Source organism: Camelus bactrianus, chromosome 4 (genome assembly GCF_048773025.1).
Source record: "Camelus bactrianus isolate YW-2024 breed Bactrian camel chromosome 4, ASM4877302v1, whole genome shotgun sequence".
NCBI lineage: Eukaryota > Metazoa > Chordata > Mammalia > Artiodactyla > Camelidae > Camelus > Camelus bactrianus.
In genome coordinates this window covers 91,278,182-91,301,396 of record NC_133542.1, presented here as the reverse complement: position 1 = coordinate 91,301,396, position 23,215 = coordinate 91,278,182, and the positions used below count along the sequence as shown (strand labels likewise).

The window sequence follows — 23,215 nt, the reverse complement described above, 5'->3', positions numbered from 1 at the left end:
ACTGACAATAAGCAGTAATATTTTGAAAGGAATCTTTTTTTCTGAGTAGTAGGCCTCAACACTGGGCTTAAAATATTCAGAAAACCATGTTGTCAACAGATGTGTTGTCATCCATGCTTTTTTGTTTCCTTTATAGAGCACAGGCAGAGTAGATTTAGCATGAGTCTTAAGGACTCTAGGATTTTGGGAATGGTAAATGAACACTGGCTTCAACTTAAAGTCACCAGCTGCATTAGAACCTAAGAGGAGAGTCAGCCTGTCTTTCGAAGCTTTGAAGCCAGGCATTGACTTCTTTCTAGCTATCAAAATCCCAGATAGCATCTTCTTCCACTAGAAGGCTGTGGCTGGTTTGATCTTCTAACCAGATCACTGAAACTTTCTTCATATCAGCAATATAGCCGTTTCACTTTTCTTATCAGTCATGTGTTCACTGGAGTAGCACTTTTAATTTCCTTCAAGAACATTTCCTTTGCATCCACAATGTGGCTAACTGGTGCAACAGGCCTAGCTTTCAATCCATCTTGGTTTTTGACAAGCTTCTTCACTAAATTTAATTTCTAACTTTTGATTTAAAGTGAGAGACTTGTGGGGAAGGATATAGCTCAGTGGTATAGTACATGCTTAGCATGCATGCAGTCCTGGGTTTAATCCCCAGTACCTCCATTAAAATAAACAAACCTGATTAACCACCCCACCCCCCAAAAAATAAAGTGAGAGACTTGATTTAAAGTGTGACTTCCTTTCACTTGAATTCTTAGAGGCCGCTGCAGGGTTTTAATTGGCTTAATTTCAATAATGTTGTGTCTCAGGGAATAGGCAGACCCAAGGTACAGGAGACAGATGGGGGAATGGCAGGTTGTTGGGGCAGTCAGAACACACATGTTTATCCATTAAGTTCATCATCTTACAAGGGCATGGTTTGGGGCACTCCAAAACAATTACGAAGTACCATCAAAGTTCACTGGTCACAGATCACCATAACAAATAATGAATTAATAAAAATGAAAGAGTTTGAAATCATGCAAGAATTACCAAAATGTGGCCCAGAGATACAAAGTGAGCAAATGCTACTAGAAAAATGGCACCGATAGACTTGCCTGATGCAGGATTGCCACAAACATTCAATTTGAAAAAAACACAATATCTACGAAGCACAATAAAGCAAAGCACAATAAAACAACGTATGGCTATAGATCTTTTTATTTATAAATTGTATTCATAATTATATTTATTTGCAAATTACATAAATATAAAGTTTTCAAATATTGTAAATGTATTTTAATATTTTAATGCTATGACTAATACAATAATCTTATTCTCTATAACAAAATTATTAATATAATATTTAAATTTTTATTATTTATTATTCATTGTTTTAATAGATTTCATTCATCTCTCTGACACAAAAAAATCATATCAGATCTTATGTTCATATATAATAACTGGTTTTAATTGCTGCATAGTTGAAAATCTAACTCATAATGAAAATATGCCCAAGTGGGGAAAAAAAGCTACATCCCTGGCAAGATTTTGAACATTATGATTTTTTAATACCAGCCACAATTTATGCAAAGACTTTTGTTGAAATTAGGCTCATTAATTCCTATGTTCTCTAATCTCAATCAGATCTTACAAAACTAATCAAACCCACTGACTTTCTCTTCTGGAAATTTTTTTTCAATTAAGGTATAATATACTAGTTCATTGTAGTTGATTTATAACATTATATTAGTTTCAGGTATACAGTATACTGATTCAGTATTTTTACAGATTATACTCCATTAAAATTTATTACAAAGCAATGGCTATAATTTCCAGTGCTTATCTATTTTATATATAGTAGTTTGTATCTCTTAATCCCATACTCCTATTTTACCCCTCCCAATTCCTTCTCCCCACTGGTAACCATTAGTTTTCTATATCTGTGAGTCTGTTTTTGTTATGCTATATACACTTGTTGGTTTTATTTTTTAGATTCTACATATAAGAAATATCATACAGTATTTGTCTTTCTCTGTCTGACTTACTTCACTAAGCATAATATTCTCTAGATCCACCCACTTTGCTGCAAATGGATTTCATTCTTTCTATGACTGAATAATGTTCCACTATTCACTCACATCTTTATCTACTTGTCTGTTGATGGACACCTGGGCTGTTTCCTTATCTTGGCTATTGTAAATAGTGCTGCTATGAACACTGGGGTACATGTATCTTTTCAAATTAACATTTTTGTCTTTTCCGGATATATACCCAGGAGTGGAATTGCTGGATCACATGGTAGTTCTATTATTAGTATTTTGAGGAAACTCCGTACCATTTTTCATGGTGGCTGTACCAATTTACATTCCCACTAACAGTCTGCTAGGGTTCCCTTTTCTCCACATCCTCATCAATATCTGTTATTTGTAGACTTTTTGATGATAACCATTCTGATAGATATGAGTTTGTTTGGATCTGCATTTCTCTAATAATTAGTGATGCTTAGTATCTTTTCATGTGCCTGTATGAATTCATCCGTATGTCTTCTTTGGAAAAAAATGTCTACCTAGGTCTTCTGCTCACTGATTGTGTTGCTTGTTCTTTTGATATTGAGTTGTATGAACTGTTTATATAGTTTGGATATTAACCCCTTGTTGGTCATACCATTTGCAAATATTTTCTCCCATTCCGTAGGTTGACTTTCGTTTTGTCAGTGGTTTCCTTTGTTGTGCAAAAGCTTCTAAGTTTAATTAGGTCCTATTGTTTGTTTTTGTTTTTCTTTTGCCTTAGGAGACAGATCCAAAAAAATATTGCTACAATTTACGTACAAGAGTGCTCTGCCTATATTCTCTTCTAGGAGTATGGTTTCAAGTCTTAAATTTAGGTCTTTAATCCATTTTTAGTTTATTTTTATATATAGTATGAAGGAGTGTCCTAGTTTCATTTATTTACTTGTAGTTGTCCAGTTTCCCCAGAACCACTATTGAAGATTAGCTTTTTTCCATAGTATATTCTTGCCTCCTTTGTCATAGATTAATTGACCATGTGTGTGTGTGGGTTTATTTCTGGCCTCTCTATTCCATTCCATTGATCTATGTGTCAGTTTTTGTGCCAGAACCATGCTGTTTTGATTACTGTAGCTTTGTAGTATAGTATACAGTCCAGGAGGGTAATATCTCCAACTTTGTTCTTTTTTCTCAAGATTGCTCTGGCAATTCAGGGTCTTTTATGGTTCCATATAAATCTTAGAATTATTTGTTCTAGTTCTGTGAAAAATGCCATGAGTATTTTGACAGGGGTTGCATTAGATCTGTAGATTGCTTTGGGTAGTATGGCCATTATAATAATATTAATTTTTCCAATAAGAGCAGGACATTTCTTTCTATCATCTTCAATTTCCTTTATCAATGTTTCAGTTTTGAGAGTATAGGTAACCTCCTTGGTTAAGTTTATTTCTAGGTATTTTGTTGTTTTGGGCGCAATGGAAATGTTTATGCCAGTTACAAAATTCTGGTTTATGAAGTACAGAAGTATCAAGATTTTTGTGGTTGAGATACATCATTTTCAATAACAAAATCATATAATGATAGAAACATTTATCAACATCCATTTTCACGATGTTCTCTCCATAGCAAGAGTTCTTTTGATAAGCAGATACTCTCTCTCATTGATAAAATGTCACCTTTGCCTTGAGGAAGAATAAACTTTTTTAAAAATAGCTACTAGCATCACAGAAAAGGTCAGTGCATTTGGAATACTTGTTGAAAAAGAAAAATATATAACATCTATAAGAAGGACCATTCTTTTGCCACAAGATGGCCAGAAACCCTCCTGTGATACAAAAGATTTTCATAGTCACTATCTTTTTTAAAAAGTTTGGGATGATTCTACTACTCTTATTATTATTATATCTATGATGTTTTCTCAACTTAACCACATCCAGTGACCCCCTGTGGCACTCTGCACCCTTCTGACTTCAATTCTTTCCTACACTAGATTGAACACAAATACCAGTGGATGAATTTCACATGTGGAACTAACAGTCTAGTCTCACCCCAGAATTATTTTTTAGTCCAATCACAGTAACTGCCCCATTAGTGGTTACACATAGGTGTAAAATATTATTTTATTAAAGAATTCATTTCCCATGTGACTATAGTTGACAACTGCATGTCCTGTGCCATGTGTTCACAGATGCCTCATAGCTTGGATGTCCAGCTTCACTGGGTCATGTTGCCAGTAGTAGACAGAATGTGAGTGAATATTTGTCCATCGTCAGGATTCTAGGTGCCACCTATCCCACCTTTCCTCTCATCTAAGAGAAAAGAAGCTGTTTCATTAACAACAGATACAGGCAGGAAAGCATCCGTTATAATGACAAGAAAGTGCAGAGCAAAAAGCAAAAGAGAAAAAAAAAAAGATCACTGGTGGGATTATTTAAACCCTTTCTCCTGACCAGGGCTACTCTGCAGCAAATGCAGAGTAATCACCCTGAAGAGCTCTGAAAATGGGTTATTTCAGCTCCCTAGTCAGGATATAATGCAAGTGAATGGAATTCACCTTTTAAAAAAAATTCCTTTTCTGTGTCTTTTGTTCCCAAGGAATATCACAGTAATGAGCTGGATACCCAAAGTATAGTTATTATTTTTAAATGCTCAAATGGCTCGGCCTATATATGCCCTCAAAATACTTGAGTCAATGGAAGAAATTAAGAAAACGTACTGGAGGGTTAGAAGGGATTTCCACAGGAATCACATTCTCACCTCAAATCATAGACTCGAGGCCTGCTGTAACTACAAGCTTTGGCCCTTTTCTTACCATATATGAAATATTTGGGCTGTTTCTCACTATTATAAAGATTTGAGATTTAATTTCAAACTACTAAATAAAAGTGACATTTACCAAATTAAAAGTAAGCAAAATCTTCGTGGTATTCTTCATACAAATACCTTTCCATCTTAAAATTAACAAAGCTCCTCTGATTGCAAACGGAATTTAAACTAAAACCTACTGCTACACCTCTAGTGGGTGGGACTTTCCTTGACATCACTGAGTGAGTGGAGTCTCTGGTAGAGGTTATCAATCCTATATATATTTATTAGCAGGACTGTTTTCTGTTTCTTAGGATGGGGTGCCCAGACATCTTTATTTCTCAGGCCTGTTTGAAGGTGAGAGTATCCAGTTCAACAGACTTGTAATGAACTACTTTGTGAAAAGACTTGGTCTCAGTTTTGTGAGCACTTCAAATATGAAGAGGTCCCTACTTTCAAGAGCCTCCTTGAGGAAGAAGAAGTAAATTCATTTTTTAAAAGATGCCGGAAAGTCAATGATGTAAGTTACTAAGTAACTTTTAATAAGGGCTCTGTTCCAAAATTCTGAATTATAAAATTACAACATTCACTTAGCAGAATAATCCAGGCTAAAAGCAAATCCACTTTTCTCCTTCAGTCGAAATTAAAGTTTCTATAGGTTGAAATACAGAAGTAAAATACACAAGGAGGCAGAAAAGACAAATAGGGTAAGCATACTTAACTGCTAAGTAGGCTTTTAACCCTTGAATAAATATGATCTATATGTTACCATTTTGAAGAGGTACAAAGTGAAGGAGGGGAGAGCCTAAGAGGGGCTGGGTTTTTAATGACAGGACCTCAAGGACAGCACTGAGGCTGAACCTTCAGCACTGACTGCCTGGTCCTGGATAAGTCAGATCCAGACACTGGACCCAAGATGAGTGACTTCTCAGTACCAAGCTCATACCAAACGGACCAGACCAATTCCTAAGCCCAGAATCTAGCCAATCTTTCATTCTTCATTCAAACCATGACTTACTCCAAAACAAATTTAAGGCCACTTAGAAATATGCAAACATGTTACAAGAGCAAATAAATCCAAAATAAAAAGATGAGGCCAAAATCAAGTAAAATTAAGAAAGCAAGAATGGCTTGGGGATTAAAGTCAGCCCACAAAGCATAGCAGGAGGTCCTATGTTCTTTCGTGAGTAGCAACCTCGTAGCTGGAATACAGAGGCAAACATAGTACGTTACATGGTGCGCTGCCACCATTCTGGTATGAAGATACCAAAGAAGCCAATCAACAGTCAGAAGACTGTTCAGAACAAAGGAGATATAATGGATCGGGAAGAGACGTGCCCCCTAAATCCTAGGAAAACTTGATATCTTGTTGCCCAAGCAAGACCCATAGCACAGTGGGTTGCACAGCAACCCACGTGGTTGCTGAGTGTCCTACACGGTCCCCTGTGTCTCCTCCCTGGTCAGGACGGCAGAGCTACTTCTCTGTGCCCGCTTTCCTGTGCTCACACTCCCCTTCACTGACACATTAAGTGTCACCGAGGATACGAGGTGTCTAAGGACACTTCAACCAACTCCTTGTGTGAGTGTGAGACACACTCTGTCCAGTCCCATCTATTCATTTATCCTTGAATTTTATCAGACTGATCCTGCAAACGTATTAGGCCAAATGCATTAGCTGTAAACTAGATAGATGATTGCCCAAAAGCAGCAGTAGTGCTTCCAAGACATTGGGGATCTTGGCACAGGTTAAACTAAGAAGAGTGGCCCCAGATAAAAATTCTCTCTAAGGGATCCTACTGCCAACGGCAGGACATACACAAAGCTTCTGCACAAAAATAAACGTATCTCTTCCCACAGTAATTCAGCCAGTGGGAATGTGCTCTTAGGAAGAAATGCAAAACAGAAAAAAAAAAAAAAGTATGTTCAAACATACCCGTTGTCAAAGATGTCCATGTTGTTTATAGTTCTTTATTTTTATAGAATTTGAAACAAGTGTCCAAGAATTGGGAAACTGGTAAGTAAACTATTGCGTCAACTCAGTGCTATATTATATATCACTAAAATGATGTTAAAGAAAATTCTGCTGCACCATAGACAAAGGCTCATAATACAATTTAAGTCTTTTTTAAGGAACATAGAAACTTCTGTGTGTGTGTGTGTGTACATTCTGAGGTACTAGGTTTTAGAGATTTCAACATGAACTGGCGGGGGAGGTCACAGTTCAAACCATACAGCCCTGAACCCTGAACCCTGCTTTCTTGAAACTCTTCATCTAAAACATAAACTAACATGAATGAACAAAAAACAAATTGAGAAAGCACTGAGAACCCCTGACCTGTGCTGTTTTGGGGTGGAATTAGCACTGGTATTGTGTGTGACTTTTTGACTGTGTGCAGCTGCCACTTTACCCTTAAATATTCTGAATCATGTAATGAACCATGTCAGAAAGGAGTTCCTAGAGTCATGCTTTTCTGTTCCTAAATCCAGCCTCATGACATGGCACCATGAGCCCTCAGATCCTTCCTCTTGTGCCCTGAACTGATCTTGTAACTGACCTTGGATTCTCCCGGAGTAAATCTTACAAGCTGTTAAAGAAAGCATGATTTAATCACTCCATAAGCACTTCTAGACACCCACAGTGCACATAGTCCTCTTCTCCGCTAGGGGCTAGAGGAAACAAAGACAAGGCTACCCAGCGGATTTGGCCCTACCTTCAAATAGCCCTTAGGCTGCTCAGAAATAACAGCAGAAAGGAGGAAGCTACCCTCACGACACACACATTTAGATGTCCACTGAATTCACAGTTATCATAGGTGAGACAGAATGAAAAGGAAAACAGCCCAGACTGCTAATGAGTGGGAAGACTGACAGCCTAGACATAAGCATGTCTCCAGAAGAGAGAAATTCCCATTAGGTCTCATGCTTTTCCCCTCCAGGGAACAAGTCACAGTACCTTTTCCCAAGTCTCATGGCCTCATCTTTTTATTTCAACTGCAACAGTTTTTCACTAGTAGAGAGCTATCATATATAAAGCAAATATTTAAAATATGCATTTGAACAAAAGATATTTTGCCCACAAACTACTCATTTGCAAAAGCATCAACAAAAAGATGTCTGAAACTGTCACTGTTAGGAGGATCCACATTATGAATCTTCTCAGGGCAAGTTTTCTTCCCCTCCTGCCAATCCAGTATCATGTCTCCCTCCCCATCCTCAAAAAAATCAATTTTCAGAAAAAAATTGAAGTGTAAATCAAAGTACACCTATAGCTTGTCATTTCACTAAGCAGAGTGACAAGCACTTGTTAAATGCTTTCTATGTGCCTAGCCATGTTCTAAGTGCTTGGAGGCACAAAAGAAGCACAAGGAATCTCTCTGGATCCATTTAAAACCCATTTTGGCACATTGAAAATGCCTCAAAGGTTCTGAAGGAAAAAGAGGGACAGCATCTCTTCAGGAAACTTTTTTCCTCTGTGAACCTTTGAAGTGCATGTTAAATACTACAGAAGAGTATTTGAAACTTAGATTCTTAAAGGGGAAAAAACCAGACTGGCCTGAGGATTGAAACAGAGGTTGTAACAGCCACTATGAGGCATTCTTCAGGGAAAACAGTGCCTTTGGGTTTATGAGTTATTCATTAGCAAGGCAGCATCTAGCTGGCTGACACTGTGGGTGTTTCAAGCAAAACTTTCATCCTGACTGGAAGGTAAGAGCTCTAAAGCCAAGCAAGGGCTGCCATGTGCTCCTGGAGGGCAGTTCTAAATCACAAGGTCATGGAGAAACAGAGTGAGGAGAGCAGGCAGCAGAGATAGAGAAGGTTTTGCTGTCTTGTCCATAGAAGGAAATGACAAATGTCAGAAGCAGAGCTTCTCAAGGCCTCATTAGGAGGTAGGAAGCCAAGAGGAGCACTCATTTTCAGAAGATAATCACAGGGATCATCTTCTCTACAATAATTTTGATTCAAAGGTCAGAGTGGTATAGCCTCAAGACTCTGACACAAAACAGAGTTAGTCTGAGACCCAAGAGTATTAAGTAGATGAGGTTTAAAGATAAGTGATTCATTGGCATAGGTTATAGGCATCCCCTGCTTTGCACAGTTCCAAGATGTACAAATTTTAGTTACCATAGTTTAAATAACACCAGTCATTCAATAAAACAATTCAAATTTCAGTTACCACCATATGTTAACCTGAGTCATCACATAAGATACAAATTTTGTGCTAACCTTCAGTTCACCAACCACAATACAACAGATGGGCGTCATGATCAGTGACCACTCACATCTCTTCTGCCCAAGTCTGTTCGTGACTGGCCACTGTACATTTGCTATTCATTTCTTTCACAGACAGTAATGAGCACAGTTGTGTTGCCTTCTTTTTTTCCAGTGATAAACTCACGAAACATTTTACAACAAAGATTAAAGTGCAGCAAATATAAAGTAATAAGGTTGGAAATGAAACTGGATGCAATTAGAAGATCTGAAAAATGACAAAAGAAAAGCAAAAATAGGATGAGATCTAGGCTTTCATGAAGTTATGGTCTAAACTATGTTGACAAAATTCAATGAATACAAAAGACAAGGTAAAGTTGCTTCCACATATTTTAGCTTAAATTGTAGTAGGAACAGAAAGGCAATTATGGTTGAAATGGAGCATTTACTTCTACTTTGGACTAAAGACTGCAATTAAAAAAAAAAAATCCAAATCAGTTCCACTAGCATTCAGGCCAACACATTAAAGCTGGCTACCATGTTGAAAGAAAATGGCGATTACAGGGAGACCAAAAAAGAACCTTTACTGCCAGTAAAGTCTGGTTTCATTGTTTCTGATATTGGCATGAATTAATTAAGATTAAGCTATCTGATGAAGTGGGTACAAGTAAGGGTGCTGCTGTGAAATCTGAACCCAGATTGTAAGAATCAGTTAAAGCAGGTAGTTATGATGCTAACATGAAAGTGGCTGTGACAAAAGAATGAAGATGTCCCAGAGGAAGTGACATTGGCAAAAAAAGACAAAACCCTCAGGTTAAGAGAACTCTCAGACACTTCACAACACTGAAAGTGCAAAGGAGAAAATGTTGAAAGATGATTCAAACTTAGAAAGGATTCTGACAATCTGCCAAGGCATAAAGTACTGATACGTGCTACAACATGGATGAACCTTGACTATCACACGAAGTGAAAGAAGCCAGTCATAGAAGACTCCATTTATATAATTCCATTAACATGAAATGTCCAGAGTAGATAAATCTATACATACACAAAGTAGATTAATGTTTGCTTAGGGGTGGGTGGGGGGAGGTGGAATTGGAGGGTGATAGCTATAAGGTATGGGGTTTAAGCCATCTGTTTAAAGTTATCAGAGAGTTGTCAAAATAACCAGGCTATAAAGGGCCAAAATCCCAAAGAACAGGGAAGCTCACTAAAGTGAGTCCAATATTCTGTTTACCTCTTTTTTCCTCAGGGAAATGTTTCTTAGGGTGGTAGGTGTTGTAAGGGGCCGGGATAGGAGGGAAGGAGGGAGGGTGAGAGTGGTGAGAAACCAGGCAGAGAATGGATGCTAGCAGCAAACATAGTCATAATCTCACAGACTTGGGGAGGGAAAATAAAAGGTAGGGCCTACAAAGACAGTCAGGACTTAAACAGTCAAGGCTCCTGAAGAGGGGAGGCTTAGGAGAGACAGCCTGGCATTCAATGATTTTCTTTCAAGATTAATAAAACTGGCCATCCTTTTTAGCAAGATCAATCAAGAAAAAAAGAGGAAAAGTACAGATTACCAATAACAGAAGTAAAAATGGAGGCCTCACTACAGAGCCTGCAAACATCAGAGATACCAATAGAATTTTAGAACATTTTTAAGACAATAAACTTGAAATTTTAGATAAAATGGACAAACTCCTAGAAGAATAAAACTTAACCAAAACTGATATATAGGAAGAAATATAAAATGTAAACAATACTTAAGCCATTAAAGAAACTAAATCTATCATTTTAAAATCTTTCCACAGAGGAATCTCCAGAGCCTGTTGGTTTCACTGATGAATTCTTCCATTTAAGGAACACCAATACTAAGAAAACCTCTCTCAGAGAAGACGATCTATAACTAAGTGAATTTATCAAATTTACCAATAAACAAGGTCAATATACAACAAAAATAAAATACCAAAAATAAACTGTAAGAAAATGAGATTTGAAAAATGAGGTAATAGTAACTCTCACCCCCTCTCCTCAATGGAGCTCAGATCTAATTTTTTAAATGATCGTCTGATGATGAATTTAACACCTTGGAGGAAGTCATAAGGTCTATATTTGAGTAACTAGACTCCTTTTTATCCAACAAACATGAACACATGCATGTCTTTCTTTTAGACAGGCCTTCAAAACAAATCTTCTGGCATTTAGCTGCAAGGAAACCCAACATCCCAGGTGCCACAATAGTTCCAGGCACGTCTGCCTGAGCTCCAGGAAGCTAAGTCATACAGCTGATACAATCCACAAGCTCACTTCCAGTTTATTTTCAAGGGGAACCCTTGTTTTGGGGACACTGATTCTGTAAGGAGACCTTCCTTGGGCCTGGCTGGAGAACCTCCAGAAATGTCAACAAAAGGGTAAGGACCAGAGGTCAAGAAGCCTGGCTGGTGAGCCTCACAATTTGATGGAGAATCTGTTCTAAAGACTATTAACACTTCCCTACTACCACTGCATCGATGCTTGTTTGCAAATATGATTATAACAAGTACAACAAAGGGTTATTAATACCCTTAGTATCTAAGGAACATACAAATATCAATCCAAAAGACCTCTAAGACCCAAAATATAAGTAGGCAACAATCCTGAACAGAATTTACAGAAAAAATATTAATACAAATATCCAATAACCATCTGAAAACTATTGGCCTGGGGTAGAAATCAAAATTAAAGTTAAAGTGAGTTACCTGTTTTTACAAACATACTAGCAGAGATTTTTTTAAATAATAATTTTCACACACACACACAAGAGAGATGGGCACCCTTGTATCTGCTGGTGGTGTGTTAATATATCTTCAAAATCCGTGAAAGCTTAACAGAAAGAGATCCGAACAAGGCTAATTCTAATCTAAATGCTGTAAAGAAACAAATGCTGTGGGGATGGGGGTTAATATATCCTAGCCCACCTCATGTCTAAATAAGTTAAAAAAGCTTTTACTTGAAATAAGTACTGCCCTCTGGCTACAGCAAATAAGACTACTATCTTCCTTTATGCTGTTGACCTGGTGTTTCTATCAGGAATCAGGAATGACCTGACTGGAGAGCTAAATCTACTGGAAAACTATGTTAGAAAGAAGAGTTTGGTAGAACATATTTCAGCATTCAAATTGACAATGTACTCTCAATACAGCCCTCCAACACACACACACACGCACATGTAGTTTCTGAAATTGTTTCTTCCCTTTATTTTCAAAACTTTTCAAAGTTTTTCCTTTCAATCCTCTAACTTCTTTTTGGCCAGTTTTTCCTCCCTGTCAGCTAGTTTTCCTCTGTCTGCCCCTTAACCACCCCAAAAGTTTCATATTCTTGCGTCTGTTCTCTTTAAGGTTTATACCTTCTTGCCGAGTGGTCTCAGACTCTACTATTGCTTCAAGAAGCATCTCTGTGCTAACAACTTTCAAATCCATTATCTCCAAACCTGTGTGAACTTTCCTCACAAATACTAGATCCATGTCTCTTGTATTGCCTTCAAATGTACACATCTAAAATGGAATTTTCCTTTCTTACCCTATATCATCCACTTTTTATCCTGTATTTATTCACTCCAACAAATAGTTACCCAGGGTCAGCCACTGTTGACCACTTATTCTTCCAAATTAGACACTTGTGAATCAACCTCCATTCTTCTCAGCCCTTCTCCTGCTCAGGTCAACCATGTCTTCTAACTTAGGTCCCTTAAAATCTGCCCTTTTCTTCAACCCCACCAACACTTCAGCCCCAGTTCTCATCATCTTTCGCCAGGATGCCTGCAGCAACCTCCTATATGTTTTCCCTGCTGGTGAAGTCAGTCCACTTTCCACACAGTTGGCAGAATTAAATTCCTAAAAAAGTAAATCAGGCCGTGTCACTCCCTGTTCTTAAAAGCCTTCATAGCTCATAGCAATGGTGGGGCCTGTGGACCAACTGCACTGGAATCAGCTGGGGAGCTCATTAAGCTGTCGCTTTCTGAGCCCCAGATCGACTGCAACCATCTCCTTGGAGAGGAGGCCTAAGAATCCCCACTTTTTAACAAGCTCCCCAGGTGATTCTTGTGCCCACTAAAGGTGGAGACAACTTCCTGAGGCAGAAAATACAAGGTGCTCCACTCTATACTGTGGGTCCTCCAGGCCCAGCTGATCTCAGCTCCCTCCACTCTATACCGTGCACCCTACACATCAGTCACACTGCGCTTGTTACTCTTGTCTAGACACTTCAAGGTCTCCCACACCTCCATGCCTTTCTCTATACACCACTCCTCTGCCTCCTTCGCCAAGCAAAACCTGATCTACCTTCCTCTGAGAACACTTCCCTGACCACCACTCCCTGCTTCATCAGCTCTGCTTACAATGTAAAGTTCTATTAGAAAAAACTGTTTTTTCATGATCAGGAAAAACAACCTTTACCATGCAAGCCAGGCCTGCCTCTGAAATTTAGTTTCTAACCTTGTAACAAGTTAGCTCAACAGAAAACTCCTTATTTTAGCTGCCTACATTCCTCAGACAATTATAATTTGATGTAATGCTCTACTGTCACTGGGATGATTAATTTTCTATGTCAACTTGACTGGGCCTTAGGGTGCCCAGACACTTGGACAAACATTATTTTGGGTGTACCTGTGAAGGTGTTTCTGGGTGAGATTAACATTTGAATTGGGAGACTGAGTAAAGCAGATTGCCCTTCTCAACGTGGGTGGGCCTCACCCAATCAACTGAAGAAATGAACAGAACAAGGAGGCTGAGTAAGAGGGAGTTCCTCCTGCCTGAGTTTTTGAGCCGGGACATTTGCCTTCTTCTGGCCTTTGGACTCAGACTGAAACATCAACTCTTTCTGGGTCTGGAGCCTGTCTGCTTTCAGACTGGAATTTACATTCAGCTTTCCTGGTTCTCAGGCCTATGGACACAGACTGGAACTACATATTGGCTCTCCTGGGTCTCCAGCTTGCAACATGAAGATCTTGGGGCCTCTCAGCCTCCATAATCACATAATCCAATTCCTTACAATAAGTAATGTTTGTTTGCTTGTATATATATTCACATCCTGTTGGTTCTGTTTCTCTGGAGAACCATGACTAATACAGTCACCAAGTGACTATATTCTCCCCCACTGAAAACCTCATCCATTATATTAAATGCTCCACTGAAACAGTGCTAGACACAACGTGAGTGTGCTGCTGATGCCCAAGTGTGTATCACTTCCCTGAGTTCCACACTCATGGACCCCACTGTCTGCCTCACATCTCAACTGAGTTATCACAGAAATAACTCAAATTGAACATATTCAAAACAGAACTCCTGATTTTGCCCCCAAACCAGGTTATGCCCAGTCTTCACTGTCTCAAAAGGTGGATCCTCATTCATCCCTTTACTCAAGCCAAATTCAACACCCATTTATGACAAAAACTCTCACCAAAGTGGGTATAGAGGGAACATATCTCAACATAATAAAAGCTATTTGTGACAAACCTACAGCCAGCATAGTACTCAATGGTGAAAGACTCAAAAGCTTCCCACTAAAATTTCGGACAAGACAAGGCTGCCCATTTACTCAGGCCAAAATCTAGAGCAATCTCAATCCTCTCTTTATCTCATTTCCCCTCATGCAGCTAATAAGCAAGTCTTGTTGATTCTACTTCAGCGTGAACACGTAACACCACCTCCACTAGCTTCCTCCTGGACCAGGCCACCATCATCTCTCACGCAAATGTTTGCAATAGCCTCCCAGATAGTCTCTGCTTCCACTCTTACCTTCTGCAGGCTAGTCTCCATAGAGTAGCCAGTGGGAACTAGAATTAGACATTTTAAAAGGTGGCATAACTCGCTGCTCAAAACTTCCAGCAGCTCCACAATCTCGCTTGGGGAACAAATTCAAATTTCTACAAACTCATCCATGGCTACCATCTCTAGCTTCTTCTCTGACCAGTCCCCTGCCACTCACCCCCACCATTGCTATATCTCCCCAACCATGTACAAGTCTTCTACAGTACACTGGCTCTTTCTCAAACAGATCAAGTTTTTTCCTACCTCTGGCCTTGGAGTTTGCTGTTTCCTTTCCTGAAATGCTCTCTGTATGGCTCACTCCCTCTCATCATTCAGGTATCTGCTCAGACGTCACCTCCTCAGAGAGACCTTTCTTCCCCGGCCTTCCTAGCATGGGCTACCACATTAATCCACTTCAGAGCACTCACCACTACCTGATGGTACTTTATTCACTGAATTGGTTGTTGACTCTCTCCCTCCACTAAAATATAAACCTCTTGAGGTCAGAGAATTTGTTTTTCCTGTATATCTTCATATCCAGGGTACCTGGAACACAGTATGTGCACAATAAATAAATAAATGGGGAGATTCTTCTTGTATGTAGTACCAAAAAAAAAAAATCAGTGTTCGTAAACTATTATGTAACCTCTTATGAGACAAGGAAATTATATAATTCATCCTGTTTCCCCTTTTCTTAACTTCCAGGAAGCCCAATTCTAAATTTTGTATTCAAACTCAACAACTTAGCTTAAATTGGGTTTCCTTTTCAATTATCTCTCTATTACATGGACCTTGATCTTTTATCATTGTTGCAACATTCTATAGAGCTATCTTTTATTATAAACCATCTTGATTCTTTTGTGTAGGCAGACTACAAAAATTAATACAATCTTGTCCTCTGCTGGTTTTTTTGACTCATATACGTTAATACTGTCTCTCTAACATGACTAAGCTTCCTGAAAGCATACCTATATATAATTGCCCTTCATATGCCCTCAAGCACATATAAAGGGGTAGAACTTATATTTGCTCAATAACATTCTTAATGCACTGATTTCTGCAATGATTGACTGATTGATCAACAGCATGACCTGACTTTAGTTACAAGTGAATAAGCTAGGGTCTAGAAAAAAATTGTCATCTCCCTTTCAAAAAGTGGACAAAGATTTGTTAGAAGGGAGAGAGCAGGAGTTATGTGATATAAAAGAGAACTCAACTTGGTGAGTTGGACCAGGAGGACACCACAGGCACAGCTAAACTGGATGCAAAGCTTAGTGCAGAAAACATAGAAGAAACATCCAAGAAAATGCCCCAGAAACCTGGTGGAGAGAAAGTGAAATAAGGGAGGGAAACAAGCTTGGGGATGCCTCGAGGTTAGCCTTCAAGAAAGGCGAAAGGTATTGATCCAAATCTTGCTGGAGAAATAATGAAGACCCCTTGGCAGAATGGATGGGGTAGAGGGGAGATGGATAAATCTGGTATTAAAGGGATGGGAGCAGTCGAGGGCTTTGTCATTAACACTGCTTGAGAACTGCCTGGAGGTGAGGACCCAAGAGACATCCCTGTGGGGTCTAGACTGAGCTTTGAGACAAGACAGGGAAAAGAGAGAGAGGGAGAGGTAAATTCTGAAACAAACCTGGCAGGTCTACCCCCTCACCCTGAACTCTTGACGTTTAGCAAAAAGCCCAGCACTACCCGTGAAGCCAGCAGGCAGGAGTGGATGTTGGCCCCACTGGCATCTGTCCAGCCACCCGGCACTCCACGTCTTTACAAAACCCTTTGGCAGCAGCTTCAGTGCTAGACAAGTGCAAGGTTGTGAGTTTCTTTAGGGATTTCCCCACCCCCACAGGCCTCCTGAATCTGCAGTTTGCATTCCTCACACTGGGAGAGGGCCCAAGATCCCCTCATTAAATAGGATGGAAAAACAAAAAACGAAAAGCTGACATTCCACATCCATAGCCTCTGTTTCAGCACCCAGAGCCTTCTAATGGATACTCTGCTCACACTTTAATGTCTACATAGGGGCCCAGAAATAGCAGGGACAAAATGTGAAGTTTCATCTGAAAATTGTGCCAAATAACTGCATGTTAGTCAGAGTAACTTACATAATATACCAGGGTTTTTGTGGGGGTTTTTAGTGCTCTCCAAGTACAGTTCTCCACTGCTGAGATACTTACCTATTCCAGAGCAGGAAACAGATGGTAGGGCTAGTTTCAGCATGTGAGGGAGAGCACTTTAGCTTAGAGAACTTTTTGTCCTAACATGGGACCAAACCTAAAACCACTGGCATCTTCAAAATCTCTGGTGAACATTCATTAAATGAGGCATTTTTGGCCCCACAAAGAAATCAGGCTACCCTGATGCAAGAGCTGAGCGGTCACTCATAAATCTAATTGGTATATGCAGGCCCAATGAAGTAGCAAGACTTTTTTTCCCCTTAATGGAGGCATTGAGGATTGAACCCAGGACCTTGTACACACCAAGCCCACACTCTACCACTGAACTATAGCCCCACCCCATAAAATGGAATAAATTCACAATGAATCTTGGAAGAAATGGTCCGCTAACAGCTTCCACTCCTGTCTACACCTGCAGAGGCACAGCCAGATCCATACGAGAGCCCACCAACATCAAAGCACGTGCTCACTGAATACTTACCATCTTCCAAGCACTATGCTTACACCATCATCTCATGTAAGCCTTCCAACAACCCTGCAAGGTTGTACCACTATCACCCCATTTCACAGATGAAGAAACTCATCAAGGTTAAGCCTTCACCGAGTTGGTGGAGCTGGTACTTGGACCCACATGTTCTGACTCAAGAACTCCCATTCTTAGCCTCTAAGCTAAGAATCCCAGGGATGGCATAGGGCCAGTGAGGAGAGATGCCAAAATGAGGCACACCGTCCCACACAACTGCCTCTGAAGCAAAGGAAATGGTTGCAGCTTAACAGGGAAAATGGCGTTCACATCAGAGGCAGAGGAGATGGGACCTCTTGAAGCTCTAACTCTGAATATGAGTGGCTTTGTTTGCTAAATTAAATTACAGGATCAGCTAAAGCTAAAGTATTGTAGCAATAATTTTCACTTTAATCTAGTTTATAATATTTCAAGTTTCTGCCTAAAAAAAACCAACATTTAGGCTTAAGAAAAAAACTTCCAAATGATTTCTGGGGCGATGAAACATTTAAAAAGACTTTACCAACTGATCTCAATGCAGAGATACTTTTAAAACAAAAACTCTAACCTCTGGATCTTGGCTCCCTGCAGAACACCGCCCCCCTCCTCCACCAACACACACACACACATACACTACACAAACAATGCACTTACACCACAAGCAAACACACACGGTACATACCAGAAACACACACATCCCACACCACACACACACCACAGGACACACTTACTCCTTACGAAAAACTACACCATAAATACACACATATACATAACACATATATACCCAACTCACAAACCACACACCCACCATATATACACACATATACCACAAGGCACCCTACCACATGAATCACACACACAATACACACTCCATACACTGACAGTAAACTGGCATGTGCTTGCTTGCCTGTGTTTGTGATCCCCTTTCTGCATCGATTAATGGTATAATTGTACCTTTCTTTTTCAATTTGAAAAGTACAGCTCTGTAGGGGCAATTGTTTTAAATTTGAGAACACCCAAATTAAATAACAATTTTAGTTAATTTTATAGTCAAAAATGCAGTTTACATTAGTGAAAAAAAAAAAAAGCATGGGGCTTCTAAAATCTTCCTCTTAAGCTTACTGAGTCACCTCAGTTTTAAAGTTTTGGATCTACCATTAGGGGAAAAAGGAAATCTATTCTGTAATCTGGCACATTCTTATGAAGAGTCTCTTACTATGACTCATGCCATGGATGCTTTGCTCAAATGTAAAAGAAAATAACCAGACTAACATGTGAGGAGAATTTCAATGATGGGAGAGGGGCTGCTGGGGTGAATCAAGCCTTTCCCACCCTCCACTGACTTGGGGCTCCTCGGAGTGCCCCATAAGGCTCAAAACAGCATTCTCACAGAATAGAGAAGAACTTCATAGGACAGAAAAAAAGAAAAAAAAGAGAGGATTTTTCTACTGGCCCTGATCTACACTCCCTTTGTCCACTGAAAAACACTCTTTTAAACCTAACAGCCTAGCCTCTATTTCTTTTATTCTAATTAAAAACCTTATGGCCAAACACAAGTGGCCTCAACTGCTTCAAGCTTAGCCCTGGAGAGGGCGAATGCTGGAGAGGAAGGGAAAAGAAGGAGTCAAGGAAGTTAATTGATGGGAGATGAGGTTGAGTAGGTTTCTCAAAGAGATGGGGTGGGCGGAAAGTGGGTGGGAAAAGTACAGGGTCGAGGAAAGCGGGTGATGCACGTAACTCAGAAGTGTCTGCTTAATTCTCAACATAACATGTGCCAAGTTAAGTTTACACTAAATCCATTTTGTACATTTCCTTGATGAGTTTGGTTTACATTGCAATTTGGGGTTATCTATGACCATGTAATTATCTCAGCCCAGTATTACTGCATTGTGTTTAAGTTTCAGAGGGCAAAACCATCAAGAACTTTAAATCTACTATTGTAGAAGAAGTCAGGTGTAAGTTTTTTTTATAAATGGTGGTTACTACCTGCCTTTAAGGAAGGTCTTGGAAGTTTACTGTGAATCACTATGACACTGAACAATATTTGAGCCATTTCTCTTCATAAAAACCACTATTAAAATAATATAATTTATCTAAACAATATTCCCTAAGTGCCAGAGACAATAATTAAACAAAGAGTTTATTGTATGCTATAGGAAAGGAACTAACAGGATTTTTTTAGGACTAGAAAAATTCTTATCTTCTCCTTGGATGTCAAGAGCTGGAGAATAGTTCAATCAAAGCCAAATGCATTTGTCTTGGAGATTTTTCTTAAACCTTTAAAATCTAACTCACAGGCACTTTACTGCTAAGTTGACTTCTGTTCTTAAAGGGGAAAAATCCTATTTCTGTTCTTATAATTTTCTTTCTTTCTAAAGGAGATTTATGTGGTTTTCTAACAGCACAATTGACATAATTTGAAAATAACACATTTTCAAGGTACAGATAATTTTCAAGCTCTGTAATCTATTACAAAGCATTAAACTTAGAGAACTATTTCCGTCATTTAACAAAATTCACATACCCCTGAATAGAAAAACAGAAAATGAGAAATCAATTCTCTTACAAATGTTAAGTTTTAAAATGAAGACAAGGATATCCAATATTACAACGATTATTTAACATTGCCTTGAATATTTTGGCAAATGGGAGTGGGATGAAGGCAATAAAAAGCAACAAGTATAACTATCAGAAAAGAGAAAGAATTAGGTAGATGTGATAGTCTACCTAAAAACTTTAGGAGGGTATAGCTCAATGGTAGAGTGCATGCTCAGCATGCACGAGGTCCTGAGTTCAATCCCCACTGACTCTATTAAAAAAAAAAATTTAGCAAGAGGGAAATAGCTCAGTGGAATGCTTAGCTTGCACAAGATCCTGGGTTCAATCCCCAGTTATCTCTATTCAAAAAGAAAATGAAAAAAAAAAAAAAAAAGGCAGTGTAACTCTCATGTTGAAGGAAATCAATTATTGAAAGTATGTGTTCACATGTGCAATGTTAAAAATGATCATTTTAAAAAAACTTTAGAAATCAATCAGAAGTAATTAGAACTAATAAGACTATTAGTTATGAAACAAATTACTCAAATTACTAACTTTCCTTTATATTAGCAATATATCAAAAATGTGGTGAAAAACGTAACTGCACTCCAATACAAGAGGATCTCTTTACATATAAAGAATAATCACTAGGAATAAACTTAAGAAATAGATTGAAAAAAATTACAAAACTATGCTGTAAGTCATAAAGGAAGATTTGAATCAAACTATTTCCAGGGAAGTGCAAGAGTTGTAAACCAAAGTCCACCCAGTGAGACTTCATTCAAGACTAAAAACAGTGACTTAGTGATGCCCAAACCTAGGAAACCAGGCTTCCCAGAGGATTCTAGTCATCAGTCACTGGACGATGGGGAAGACCTTATGTCAAAAGGCACCAGCAGGTCCATCTGTCACTATGTTTTAGTGGTAATGAGACTGCACGCAAAACAATACAGTCAAGTGGAGTTGGGCTGTCTCCACAGATTGCCAGGTTTCCTGGGGTAGGACTATGTTACTCTGTATGAGTGAAAGTAACGCTTGCCACTGTAAAGATAAACCCATTTTCTCAATAGCTGAATAAAATGCTTATTTAAAAGTCCAGTCATCCTGGGATAAGGAGAAAGGAGAGAAACCAGGTTGATGGGGAACCTTGCCATCTTCAACACACAGCTTTTCAGGTTGCCCTGAACATCAATGTCCCAACAGCAGATGGGAGGAAATGGAGAAGGACGTTGTTTACAAGCCAGATCTGAATGAGGCGCCCTTCACTTCTGCTCACACTCCCTGGGTACAACTCAGTCTCATAGCCAACCTAACTGCAAGGGAGCCCGAGAAAGGCTTCCTGACTCTGACTAAAAGAATGGACAACTTGGTTTACTATCAATAAAGAAAAGACTTGCCCGATTGTCTTCTTCATATAACTGCAGCTTGCCCTTTAAACATTTAATTTTTTAATTTTACACGTATTGATGAAACTTTTCCCAAAATGCGTAACGATTTTCCTGTTTCGAGAGAGAGCAATAATGAGACTTTTCCTATGGCTCAGGACCTTCACGACTAACATCAGCTCTCTTCTGGGAACTGTCATCAGGAACACTTGAGGAATTACTGATCCTTTCCCTCTATACCAAAATGCTCTGGATCACTATCCTTTTTTTAAATCCTGGGGTCTTTTGAAATGTCTTTTCTGAATCCTTCCTCCGAATAGAATGGCACCAGTCGCTTCCTGCTGTTATCAGCACACAGGCAGTTCATTTCCCCTCTAATGTCTTGCTTCTACTAAGGGTTTATACTAAAGTATAAAAATTGAGTGTGAAGTAAAAGCAGAAAGTTGGCTCAGACTAAGACTCACTTCTGAACAAAGACTGTGCACTTCTATCACCTGGACTTGCTAGCAGTGACTTTGGTTTTCCAATGTCTTTCAATTTTATTTTTCTCTCAAATTTTTACTGCTTTCAGCAGTTATAAAAAAAAAAACCAATTATGTTGGCCTAGGATATGATCCTAGGGGAAAAAAAAAACAAAATTATGTCTCAAAGAGAATCACTTTAGAAATAGTTCTATCTGTGAAGAAAACTAAATCATAAAAAATAACAAAACCAGAATAACAACCAACAAGGAAAGAGGTCTACAAAATATTCTTAGGTAGAAAAAAGCAAGCTGTAAAATGACATTTGTGGTGCAACCCCATTTTGTGAAAAAAAGAAAAAAAGCATATGTTTGTATATGCATAGGAAAAGTCTTTTAAGAAATCAGGAGTTGTTTTCTCTAAGGGGTAGAATTACCGAGAACTTTTACTTACAATGTCATTTATTTATGTGTTTGAGTTATAAGAAGCAGATTTTTTTGTAAGCATAAAAAACAATAAAATGAATTTTAAAATAAAATTCATGCTGTTTTCTCAGAATACAAGCTCCCGGAAGACATGGATAACAGATGAGCACTCCTCTACATACTACCTGCTGCCACAAATAAAGGGATTCTTAACAAACACTGACTTTTATAGACTGAAAAATATAGACAAACTAGTTTTGCACTCAGAGTCAATCTCATAGACAGGGCAAGTTCCAAGAAAGAGTTGATGACTTTCCCCTTGGAAGACTTCTGCCTGGAAATCTTCTGGAGACCGTATGAAGCAGAGTTTCAAGAGCCCATCAAAGCCCTGGCAAGCATATGCTAACCAGAGCCACACTGTGACCTATACTAGACTCACGATGGAAACGCACTCAGCTGGGAAAGAATTCTGGGTAAGCACACAGTGTCATAAAGGCTTCCAGAATCTACTTCTCTTTTCTAACAAAATGGCTGATCATGCAGTGTGTGAAACCAACATGCACATAGAAGGCTTTTGCCTCTTGGTGTATGCTGAGGGGATCCCACAAGACACCTTCTGCTCAGAATTTCTCACTACCCGGCATGAAACTCATTAAAACACACACCAGGATTAAGGCATGAACTCCAGAATACTCCAGTTTAAATGAAAATATATTCACTAGAAAAGTAATGTATCATTTAACTATTGTCCCCAAAATGCTGCTTAACAGATTGACCCAAAACCAAAAGGTGTGCAACAAGAAGCAGTTATTCTCATTTTCATAAGTCTGCAGATATGATGGGACAGTTCAGCCTCATGCCATGGGTGTGTGCACTGGTTGGGGCAGCTATGCTCCACAAGTCATCCTTCTTCTGGGAATAGTGGAGAATCTAGGGTATGTTCCCGACAATGCA

The 23,215-nt window shown here is 38.9% G+C and overlaps 1 protein-coding gene across 4 annotated transcripts in view; it reads right to left on the bottom strand.

Annotated features, from left to right (window-relative positions):
- APTX (aprataxin) overlaps positions 1 to 23,215 on the bottom strand; it is a 205,870-nt gene that overhangs the window by 139,786 nt on the left and 42,869 nt on the right. Inside the window, exon 9 of one of the 4 annotated variants that reach the window (XM_074363171.1) lies at positions 1,183 to 23,215. This exon is cut by the window's right edge and continues 26,027 nt beyond it. The exons of 1 other annotated variant lie outside the window; for it this stretch is intronic. The gene's annotated coding sequence lies outside the window, so the exon portion shown is untranslated. Of the gene's footprint in view, positions 1 to 1,182 lie in introns of those variants that run through there. 2 more of the 4 variants (XM_045504616.2, XM_045504615.2) reach the window with 2 other exon arrangements.